We start from the raw sequence: 12,982 nt of genomic DNA, 5'->3' as shown, positions 1-12,982 counted from the left end.
GGGTAACTAGCTATATATTGTGGTGTAATAGATGAAGCACAAAATTATTTTAGTATCCATAACATGGGGTTATTTACAATAATATTTTTATGTATTAAAGAAATTTTCATGAAGTGAATGCTAATTAGTTCCCAATAATCTTTCCATCTTGCAACATATGACTGATCTATTAACAAAGTAATAACCTTTATAATAGAAGAGATAGTATATAAATTAAAGTCTGGAAATGAAATGCCCCCTTGAGACCAGCTATTAGTATGTTTCTTTAATGCAGTCCTAGGTCTATTAGGTGTCCATAAGAAATTTAACATTAGTGAATTCAATTTCTTAATAATTATTTTTGTAGGTGGGAGTATTATTGATTGTATTAAGTATAATATCTTAGGGAATATTATCATTTTAATAATTGTGAGTCTCTCTTCCATGGCAAAAAACATATTGTTCCAGCTATTGAAAAGATTTTGTATATTATGAAGACAGTTACTATAATTATTATGTATAATAGATTTAATATCTTTAGTTAATATTATACCCAAGTAAGTTATCTGAGCTGAGTTGGGTATATACTTGTTAAAATCATTAATGAGTACATTTTTTCGTGTGTATATTGGTAATATTTTAGTTTTTTCTTCATTAAATATCAAACCAGAGATATTTTTAAAATCCATCATTTTATCAAATAAGGACTGCATAGAAGAGTTAGTTCCTGCTGACGTAATTAGAACATCATCTGCAAAAAGTTGAATTTTAGATATTGTATTTTCATCTATATCAAATCCTTCTATATCAGTACTGTTTCTAATCAAATTAACCCAAGGCTCCATTATTAAAGTAAATAATAGTGGAGAGAGTGGACACCCTTGTTTTGTACCTTTTAATATGGGTATTTTTTGTGAGACATATGTTCCTATCTTAATGTAAGCCAATGCTCCTTTATATAGATGTTCAATTAGATTTACAAATGCATCATAGAAATTTGTGCACTTCAGTAAGATAAACAAGTAGTCCCAACTTACTGAATCAAATGCTGAACTTATATCAAGACTAATAAGTGTTAAATCTTTATTTTTCCTGTTTGCATAATCAATTAACGTTAAAGTTCTCCTTATATTATCAAAAGTATTTCTATTTATAATAAAGCCTGTCTGATCTATATCTATTATGCCTGGAATGATTGTCTTTAATCTATCAGCAAAAATACTCATAAACATTTTATAGTCAACATTAAGTAATGAAATAGGTCTATATGAAGTGCATCTGGTTGGGTCTTTATTGGGTTTTAAAATTGGTGAAATAAATGTGTATTGCCAGGATGGGGGAGTTGTTAACTCATTTTGAGCTAAAATGAAAACCCTATGTATTAATGAGTAAGTACCTTTAGGAAGAATTTTATAAATCTCTGGTATAATACCATCATTACCTGGTGCTTTGTTTGATTTAAGTTTGTTTATTTGTGTAATAACCTCTGTATATGAAATATTTTTATCTATTAGTTTAGTCTGTTGTTTGTTAAGTTTTTTGTTCATGTTTGTAGTTATAAATTTCTTTATTTTATCTTTAGGATCCATGTTAATGTTATTGTGATTAATTTTATGAAAGTGATTTCTAAATTCATCTAATATTTCTGGTAAACTAGAAACATTCTTCTTTTTCCCTGGAGAGAAAATTTCTTTGATATGATTTTGTTTATTCAACCTTTTTGTTTTATTTTTAAGTCTATGTAAGTATTTGGGACTTATTGAGTAAGACAAAAACTTATATTTCTCTAATGTTATTTTGACTTTATGGGTTAAAATTTCTTTGTATTTCTCATTTAATTTATTTATTTCCTCAATGACTTTTTTGTCCATAGTATTTTCTTTATTATTATGTTTGTATGAGTCTAATTTGCTTTGAATATCTAGTAATTCCTTGTCCCAAGATTTCCTTTTATTATTATACCATCTGATACTTTGTCCATATAAATATGATTTTAAAGCATCCCAAATGTAAACAATGGAGACATCAGGTGTAGTGTTTAAGTCTAAGAAATGTTGCACTTCTGTAAGTATATAATCTTTATAGTCTTTTAGTTGAGTTAAGTATGCTGGTATTCTTTTGATCTGGACATTATAAGTACTTTTTACTATAAATTCAAAGACAATTGAATTATGATCTGATATAGGACGCGAAATGATTTTGGAATTAATTAAATCTGTTACCATTTGGTTAGAAATAAAGACTCTATCTATTCTTGAATAAGTTTTATATCTGTTAGAAAAAAAAGTGTATGGTAATGATTTAGAATCTATCTGATTATTAATATCATTCAAATGATATAAATTAATAAAATCCTTTAAATGTTTTGCATTAGATGTAATTTTCCTTTTTCCTATAGTAGTAGTATCTTTTTCATGTAGGATACAATTAAAGTCACCTGCTAAAATAATATCTCCTATAGAAAATGATATGATCTTATCTAGATGGTGTTTCACTGTATTAATGCCAATTCCTGGTATCCAATATACATTGATTAATGTATATACTTTCCCATTAATCTGTATTGTAACCATACAAAACATTCCTTTTTCATCTTTATGAGACTTAATAGTTTTAGGTATGGGCATATTTTTATTCCATAAGATAGCCACTCCTCTTTTTTTCTTTGTGTGTTCTGAGCTAACCAAGACTGTATATTTATTAGTGGCTAATTTATCTATATCCTTTTTCAGGAGATGTGTTTCTTGAAGGAATATTAAGTTGGCTCTATGCAAATTAATATATCTCATTAAACTTGCCCTTTTACATGGGTTATTCAATCCATTAATGTTTAAAGAAATCCCTTTTAGAGATACCATTTAGCTTTTATAAACATATGAGAGATATAATCAGAATAACAATTAACAAAATAAGTGATATTATATCTCCTCCTTTAGGTGTTCCATTAATTATAGCTGTATTTAATGAAAATCTTATGGAATTTTGTGTAAGTTTCACTTTTATTTGTAGTGACAGTGAGTTTATAAAATGTGATGTGGATGTCAGAACTATATACATACAACAATAATCAGGTGAAAATAATGTTTGGATTAAACATTGCACCCAGCCTGGAGTTGAAAACTCCAACTTTGAGTAGCACATACCACTCGAGTTATCCCCTATCCTAAGCAGCAGTGCCTCAGCTGCCACCAAATTAATTCAATACTAACTATTATTAACTAAAGTTAACCTCATTTAATTTGATTATCTATTGTAACAGAGCTAAACAATTTATAAAACAGCTTCATATAAACATATAAGAACATTTAGAAACAACTCATATTACTATGTACATCTATTCTGTATAATACACTCATAATCAAAATAGCATTCTAACAATCTTGATAATGGGAGCAAAGAAGAGAGAGAGAGAGAGAGAAAAAAAAAAAAAGAGAATATCCATATGTTAGTTTATTAAAAGTTTGTAAGAATAAGTTCTTATATGTTTATGTTCATTTGAATTCAATAACATATATTATCTTAGGCTGTTATGGTTCAGACATTGCTTATATTAGGGTATTCCCACTTTCTGCCATAGTAATGCAGTTAACAGTTTTTAAAACTTTAAATTACTTGCACCAAAAGCTTTCTTCTCATATTTATTATTGCCAATTAAATAAAATATTTATTCTCATGCATAAGTTAAAAGATCATACTGCACAACAATGTTAATTCCTGGTTATACATAAATCATTGTGATGAAAGCCATCTGTATTTTATATATCTGAACTGCAGCTTTAAAATATGTCACATGACAATTTCTTCTTGAATATAATCATAATGATACATGTGCTTGTCAGTTAGTCAAGGCAAATGATTTATAACATTATATATGTTTAAATCATAAGTATTTATAGACATTAAAGTGCTGCAGTCATATAAGCTTTCAAAAGCAAGTGTATATGTGTTTTACCTTCTATGCCTTCTAAAATATCTCACTTGTTTACTATGGGATACTAAGTCATTTAAAATCATTATAACTTTTATATTTTATAAATTACATCTTAAATAAGTAAGTTGTTATAAAGAATAACTCACATTTAGGTGTCATAAAGTTCGTTTTTCATCACAAAGTCGCATTTACAGCAGTTCTACTTCCTGAAACAGTATACGTCTTGAATCTGCGATGTGTCAGTGTGAAATCAGGGGTCAAAGTTCAAAATGGCTGCTTTCAGCTTCTCTGCGTGTATTCTGAGTGTTGAAGCTTTTAAAACGACTCGAGGACACTATTCACGAGGAAACCCACATCCCAGATTGTCTCCCATAACATTCTGGCAGGAATTTTAGTAAAAGCAAGTGACTGACATTCATTTTGTAATACAAATGAATCTAAACGGTGCAAAACCTTCTCAAAGTATTTTACAAGTCATTACAGTCTCTATGACAGTGAAACCAAGCCTACAGATGTTTAACATAAGTACAACTTATTTTTATATGCCCCATTTCATTTTCTCATACAGATCTTATTACATACATATATCAGTATTATCAGAAGCATATAACTGTATATATAAGAGAAAGAGAGAGAGAGAGAAAGAAAGGAAAGAAAAAAAAAGAAAGAGAGAAAAGAAAGAAAAAAAAGGGACCTACAAAGAGTATCTACAAAGATATATTACTTACTATTTGTTTTAATAAATTTGAACATGAAACATATTACTTACAATTACTTTAGTTCTAATTAATTGCAATTATATCATGACATATTATTAGAAATCATGTATAAGCAGTTAAGTCATGGTATAATATTTAGCAACAGTATTTGAACAGCATAAATAATTTTAAAGAACTAATAAGTTATTTTTCCCCTTATTCCATATTTTTCATCAAACTTCTCTCCCTGCCCTCCCCCACCCCTCACTAAATGCATAGTTTAGAGAGAATGCCATTATTTAAAACAAGAAGAGAAAGGAAATGTATCAAATTACTAAACTTAGGTCTCTATCACAAAGAGAAACAAGTTGATTCATAGCAGGTTATTTGTTCCTCAGAAAGTTTGATTATTTATAAAACAAAAACAGTTCTTTGCACACAAAAAAGTAACTTTGAATAAATCTTTAAGAAATTTGTGGCTTTCCTGAAAATGTAGTAACTGTAATTAAAGAGTTCAAAAAAATATAGAACATGTCATTTATTTTTTAGTCTTTTTTGCTTCTCCAAAGTCTTCCAAGAAGTTCCTGTTGCCATCCTCTTTAGCGAAGGACTTGCCCATTCCATATCTACTATTTTATCTAATATTTTATTTTTTTTAATATACAGCAAAGCAGAGTCCAAGTCTTCAAAAATTCTAGGGCCATCAGGTAAAAACATTTTTAGTTTGGAAGGAAACAAAAGATGAGCTTTGAACTGTGCTTTCTTAAGCTCTCTTATTAATGGCAAAAAAACTTTTCTTTTAGTTATTACCAAGGAAGGATAGTCATTGTCAAAACGCACAGTTGCCTCATTAATTTTTATAGGTGCTTTAGCCCATGCAGATTTTAATACCATCTCCTTGTCATAAGATGATAAAAATCTTACAATAACTGATCTAGGATACTTTTTATTAGTATTAGAATTAGATAAAGACCTATGGGCTCTTTCAATACCAAAACAAAATGCTTCTGACAGATCTAAAGTTTTGGGAAGCCAAGTATTTAAAAAGGAAGTAATGTTGTTACCTTCTATATTTTCTGGCAGTCCAAAAATCCTAATATTATTGCGTCTGGATCTGTTTTCCAGTTCATCAAGTTTTGATTGAAGGTGTGTGTTCTGTTTCAGCAAAAATTCAATGTTAAGTTCTTCTTCCTGAATTCTGTTGTCCATATCATTAAGAGTCTCTTCTATACCTGTAATCTGAGCTTTCTGATGTTGTAAGTCTTGATGTAACAAATCCATTTGTTTTGTGTTTTTTTCTATAAAGTTATCAATTTTAACATCCAGTCTGTCCATTTTAGTTGTTAGTTGCTGAATAGTTGTTATTAAAGACTGAAGCTCTTTCTTGATGCTGGAATCCTGACTGTTAGCCTTACTGGAACTCATTCTGAACAGAGGTGATAAAAGATAAATTTCCAGGATGATTTCTGACAGGAAAATTATTTAAATTTTCTTTCTTTTTTAGATATTATTCAAGATACTTATATTCCAAACGTATTTAGAAAGAAAATTATAACATTAGTTGAATTTTAAAGTAATTATTTCCTGTCAGTGTAGTTATGTTGGTGTAGTTGAAGAAATCTGCTGCTATCCTGTGTTCATCCTTGGCCACGCCCCCTCAAATGAATTTTCTGACAGCTAGAAGAGTTATGCATGTAATTAGAATTGACATTTGCAGTTATTTATTATTATGAAATATTTCATATATATATATATATATATATATATATATATATATATATATATATATGTAGCAAAGATGTTAAAGTTATGAATATCATGTTCCTCAAGAGACTATTTCGGAGTCTACCCTAGACTGCCTGTTGCCACAGAGCACTGTAGAGTTAAGTGGCTTGCTCAGAGTCACATAGTAGTCAAATAGAGTCTGAGGGAATCAAACTATGACCTGCAAGAAGCAGTTTTTAATAGTTCATAGTCTTAATCCTATGTGTTAACTGCTAGACCTATTTCATTTTCAAAAATATAATTTGAGAGATTTTTTTACAAGCCAGGAGATCAAATGAATATAACAGATATATTGAGTCACTTGTAGTTAGAAGGGCAGTGTAAGGATTTTTGAGAGATAAAGTGGAAGTTAAGTGGGTTGTACCTCAATTACCTATCACAATAAGGAATCTTGAAGAGTTTCAGAGCTGTACTAAGGAATTTCTAGAGATTATTTTCTTGAGAGGCTGGCCGGAGCAATACTATACTATTTTTAAGAAAACAAAGTATTACTTTTCATTCAGAGAAGGGATAAGTTGCATTCAGGTTTGCTGCTGAAAGCATATAAAAGCATATAAGTTAATTGTACAAAATCATCTCTCAGAATAGAAAAAGAAGATAAATTAATTGCACCAAATCATCTTAGACAAATACTAAAGGAATGTATGAGTTGTTTTTCAGAGTAGCTCATTGAAGTGAAACAAATATGTTATTTTTTGATAGGTTTGTCCATGCATGTTGTATAAGTAGTACTGTACTATGTCATGTGTAATGTACGTAGAAGTGCATATACCTCACGTAGTAAATCTGAGGCTACTTAGTATACCTCACATTCTTATGCTGTCCACAGCCTAGTGGGAGATAGTCTGAAGGCCTGGGACATTTCTGCACCTCCACAAAAGACAAGTACCTTGTCTGCCATTAAATTCGATTTATATTTGGATTTTTTAAATGCTGCATATTAACTATTAAAACTGGTAATGCAAACTGTAGTGAAGTTTTAGCTTGTTTTGAGATTTCTGCCATTCTAAGCTGTAGAACTGTCAGGTGTGTGTGTGTGTGTGTGTGTGTGTGTGTGTGTGTGTGTGTGTGTGTGTGTGTGTGTGTGTGTGTGTGTCTATGTGTGTGCGCACGCACAAGCATGAGCATCTGCATGTGCACATACACACATCTGTGGGTGTATGCATGTGTCTACGTAATGGCAGATGGGGTTCTTTCTCCACTTGTGCTCACCAGAGTTTACTGTGAGAAGAGTCAGAAGGGACAAATAAAACACAGTGATCTCTTTTTTATTATCCTTACGTCTAAGCAAGCTGTGGAACATAATCAGAGGGCTCATTACTGCTGAACAATAACTATTAGCTTCATTTTAATCACGGTGTCATCAACTCAATAAATGTAATGCCATGGTCAGAAATATTGATTGTGTTAACAAGCTTTTGGTTGCCATTTGTTTCCGTCAACAGATAAGAGCTTTGTTGCAGTCCTATGAGATAATTAGTAAATGGTATACATTAATAACCTTATATTTCTTACTGCCAGAAATAAATCTGGTGATGGCTCACTTCATATTCATTGGTAACAAGGTGGAAATACGGTTTTCTCTCTTATTGTGAAAAACTGACATTCTATCCATGAATCCACAATAGCAGCGTATTATGCTAGAAAGCATGGATCTGTGTTCTGGAATATAACATAAAGGATATTTTTGGTAGGTAAGCACCCTCTTTCTTGAACAGACTGTAATCCCATTTTTTTCTCTTTTCTGGCAATGAATACTGACAGCAGAGCTTCAGAAATACAGTCCATAATTATATATATAAAAAATATATAGAACTGGCACAGTGGAAGTAGTTATGGTTATATAGTTTACCTCAGTGCAAATCTCTTGCTTTGCCAGATCGTTTATCATTCTTTTGAAATGCCGTACTTCTTTATAATGCTTGTTGATGACCTTAATGAAACTGTGGTCTTACGGTTACTTAGTATTGCACCAGGCAGTAGGTCTTTGATTTTGACAGGTACCAGTGAAAAATACAAAAACATGCAGCAACTTATATGCTTCAGTCAGATACTATACCTCAGTGAACACCCTAAGAATGAATTATTGTTCAGCCAGTTTACTGCAGATCCTTTTTGAAAAAAAAAGTAAATATACATTTTTACTAATCCACCAAAAGCTTACTTCTTTTCTTGTATCTTGTGTTCCTTCACGTGAGTTCTCTGGTTGTGTGTGTGTGTGTGTGTGTGTGTGTGTGTGTGTGTGTGTGTGTGTGTGTGTGTGTGTGTGTGTGTGTGTGTCTACGTATTGATTTGATACAGGTATGCATTGCACATTACTTGTTTCTGCTGAGTGCCCCTGAACAAAATGCTAGCTTCATACCACATACGAAACACAGAGGAGTGACCTGGAGATTGCCTAAAAGAGGAAAAAGAACGGGTACTTTTTGATGACCCAAGGTAATAGAAGGCTCCTTCCCCTCAAATGTCTGGCTGGAAGAGAATAGCTACCAGCCTTAAAGGCAAGTCTTGAAACAATGACTCAAGTCAAATTATTTGGAGTCCTGCCAGGTGACAAACTCAAATACAACCAATATATTCTCCAGACTATCCAAAATACACACAAAAAACTAGGCTCCCTATATAGAACAAATCAGTATTTTACAGTATCCACAAGAAAATACACAACAGCAACCTGCCTACTCTCATCTCTATTTTATGTATCACCTATCTTCACTAATTTCAATAGTACCCTCAAGTCCAAACTTGATGTATGCTTTAATAAAATAAGATTTGCCACATATTCATGTCATAAAACCCACCAGTGCACAACCCTAAAGGATCTAAATTAGCTAGAACTCCCAAATCAGCTGCCCTGCACTCAACTCACCACTGCCCACAAACTTATCTACAAGCCATATAGTTCTCTTCTCTAAAAAACATATTATTAACAAACAACAGAACACCATGCTCCGATAACAAATCTCTCCTAACTGTAACTAACTAAAAAACCTATACCATAAATTCACTCTATTCTCAGTGAGTCTCAGAACTCTGGAACTCCATCCCATTAAACTTTAAGTTTACAGAAAACAATAAACACTTTAAAAGTCAGCTAAAACAGCATATGCAAGGCACTTGGCTCTGCTCTTGTTCTACACCTGGATAATTTCCAATCCTGACGAAAATGATAGCTGCTCTGTATTAAATTCCCATACATGATTGTTACACTTTCCTTTCTATCTACAACTGTAAACATTTAACTGAATATATTTCTTAACTGTCTACTTCTACTTCCTTGTTCTCCCTCATTGTACCACTACTTACTAATTTCAACCGAAATGCCAATCTTTGCCTCCCCTTGTTTTTGTTTTTATTTCTGTCGGCTACATCCATATAGAAATGCACAGTTAGTCTCTTATTTTCTCTTCTTCCTATAATCACAAATTATATGATACAACGTTAGCATTAATCATGTGCCGCGGTGGTACAATGGTAGCGTTGTTGCCTCACAGCAAGAGATTTTCCTGTTCGATTCTCGGCTAGAGTGCCTTCTGTGTGTAGTCTGCATGTCCTCCCCGCGGTCGAGTGGCCTCCGAAAGACATGCGTGAATGAGAGTCCCTTCGCTGAAGGTTGGGCGTCAGGCTGGCAACTCGGCACCATAAAAATCTACTGCCAATCATTAGCGGACCGGAGTTCTGTTGCGGCGACCCCTAACTGGGGAAAAGCAGAAAAGACAAATAACAACAATATTAGCATTAATCATCTGTTACACCTAATTATGTATGCAAAAATGTATATGTAACCAAGATGAAAATATTACATACAATATGAAAAATGAAAATAGACAGTAATACTGCCTATGTATGTGAATATTGGATCTTTTCCACCCAGGCCTCCACTGAAAAAGGTTATCTATCCCAGATGGACTTTTCCAGTCAACAAAGATAAATAATAATAATATTAATAATGTCTTCTTCAAGTTGAGAGAGAGATCCTTTAAGAAACAATCATAGCTATAGACTTTCTCAGAAGATATGTGTTTTGCTCCTTGTGAGACTATTGTATTATTGGGAGAGGTTCTTAAGTCATGTGAAGCAATATATTAAGATGCCTTTATGGTTCAATGTCCTTAAATGAGCAACAGTTTGTAATTTCTTGTAGGTGGGTTTTAATGCTATTCAAAATTTTGGGTAGTTATTTATATTACTGTTGCTGTGTAAGAAAAGGAGAGACTAGTGAAATGTCTTTTTGTATGTAATGTAGGAGAAGTTGGTGCATTGTCAGGGTGTAAGTAGAGATTGTAGGTCCTTTCTCTTACTGAATGTTGATTTGCAAGATATTTAAATTAATTCAATTTAAGTTTGAACAGCATGGATCCTAGCAGAAGATTACATATTTGCTGAAGTGGAAACCACTTTGCTTTAATGTGAACGATGATGATCACTTTAGGAGACAAGGATAAAGAAGCAAAAAGTACTACTGGAGATTGTTTCAGGTTCTTTTTTGGGCATAGGCAGGTAATGGGAGTCCGTAGTTTAATTGTGCTTGGAGAACTCTCTTATGAATGCCAGCTTTAGCAGACAATGAAATTATATGGGAAATTTCCTTGTCAAAACAAGAGTTAAGAAAAATGACCTCTTCTTTTTTAATAGAGCTGGAAGTTGAGGTTGTGTTCAAAGCACAGATTCAGATCTGTATGGAGTGGGATGTTTCTAGACATTTGTTGTTTATAGTCTAATAGCAGTCTGCGGGCACTTCACATAGTTTTTGAGAGGCTGTAATTATCACTCTTTATGTTTTGGGGAGTTAAGTAATAGCTTTCCATCCAATTTGCAGTACTCTAAGGTCTTCTCTTGGGTTTGTGACTTTATACGTGTCGGTAATGAGCTTGCTCTATCTATAAATGTATATATGTCCTGCAAGACAACCTGAATAAAACTTTTAAAAATACATCCCTCCTATACATCTGTGAGCCTTTTGCATACTGTTTCACTTGCCATTGCATAAGACTTCTGTAATGTACACAAGCGCACATTTGTGACTTCTTTGGACTAAATTATACTCCCTGTCCAGGTATAAGTATTCTCTGCTCATTTTCAGAGAACCTCAACAGTAATATCACATGTCCCACAGCTGTACATTTCTTAATTCCAAGTGTCTAACTTATCCCTCAGTCTTCTTGCATAGGTATTTAAGACAGCCATTATCTATAGTGTCATTTCACTGGTATATATCATGCTTGTAAAAGATGTTTTATCTCAGGTATTCCATTCCTTGTTTTTTAGGCTGTCTTTCGTCAGATTTCAGTATTCTGTATTGGTAGTCCATGCATAGTCATTTATATCCTTTTTAGTATTGTTTCATCCATGTGCAATGTACATAATGTAATCTGTTTTAAATCATGTAAAACATGGTAAGCTACATGCACCCTTCACTAGAAGCAATTGTTTATTTGATTATTTTTTATTTATTTATTTAAGTTTGTTTACTGATCCATAGCGCTGATCAAAAATTACCAGTTTCAGGCCCATCCCATATTGCTCAGATAGAGGAAGGTGATGAAGCAGAAAATAAAAACATTTATAAATATTAGCAAATGAACTGTAGTTATGAATCAATGCCATAACATATAAAGTTAAGTAACCGAGAAAAGAAGAGAGTATCATAATGGGAAAAAGCAAGCGGAGATTTATCAGAAAGAATTTACTTTTGTCTGTCCTTGTAAAATCAGTTTGATGATAATTTCACCTTTCTTTATTTCTTTGTTATCCTCTAAGTCAGACGTCTTGTCTTTGTATTCATCCATATATTTAATTTATAGTTTTCCACACAAAAGCATATCTGTTTACGTTAATAATGTATTGTCACCTATGCCCTTTTTAATCTTTTAGTTAATATCGCGTCATTGACTAGACAGTACTCAAATCTGTTTCAAAAGTTCAGACACCTAATTGGTACATTTATACATTATGCAACACCCGTTGCATAAACCAGACCTCTGTCTCAGTGTGTCAGCAGAGTGCATTCTACAATAAAATCATTGTATAAAGTAAATCTGCTCCATTAAGTCTGTCTTGCAGAACATTTTCAAACATTTCATTGTATTAGTCTTATAAAATTCTGGTCTACAGTATGCATTACCTCATTGGTTTTAATAAAGTTGTATGTGCTACTATTGTATTCTGCAACATGGGAGTATCAGAGAGCAGGACACCTTTTTATTTGTTAAAGCAGTATCATTTTTTTAGTTGTTTTTATTTTTGAACCTGACACACAATGCAAGTTAAAATGTTCCAATGTACTAATTATAGTATCTTGTGCCTAATAGTAAAGCTATAGAAGCCAAATGTTCATACTATGTACTACTGAGTTTCATCACAGAGTATATGTTTTAATGTAGCTTCATACTGTCAAAGAACGTATTAACAAAGAAAAACACAAGAAAAAACAGAAATGGCTGAATTACCCTACCTGAGTCAGTTTGAGACCTTTCTGATTTGCACCCACTTTTAGGATCTAAAAACTTCTGAGCTAAAAAAGTGACTATATGCCATTATCAAGTAGGTTATCGCCAGACCTCCATTATTAGCAGAAATATGATTTTAA

At 32.3% G+C, this 12,982-nt stretch overlaps 1 protein-coding gene across 14 annotated transcripts in view; it reads left to right on the top strand.

Moving 5' to 3' along the window:
* Window positions 1-12,982, top strand: part of ADGRL3 (adhesion G protein-coupled receptor L3) — a 3,684,852-nt gene that overhangs the window by 270,987 nt on the left and 3,400,883 nt on the right. The window lies entirely within an intron of this gene.

This window comes from Protopterus annectens, chromosome 2.part0 (genome assembly GCF_019279795.1).
Source record: "Protopterus annectens isolate FY-2018-M chromosome 2.part0, PAN1.0, whole genome shotgun sequence".
NCBI lineage: Eukaryota > Metazoa > Chordata > Ceratodontiformes > Protopteridae > Protopterus > Protopterus annectens.
The sequence above is the reverse complement of the archived record's forward strand: the minus strand, read 5'-3'. Positions and strand labels throughout refer to the sequence as shown.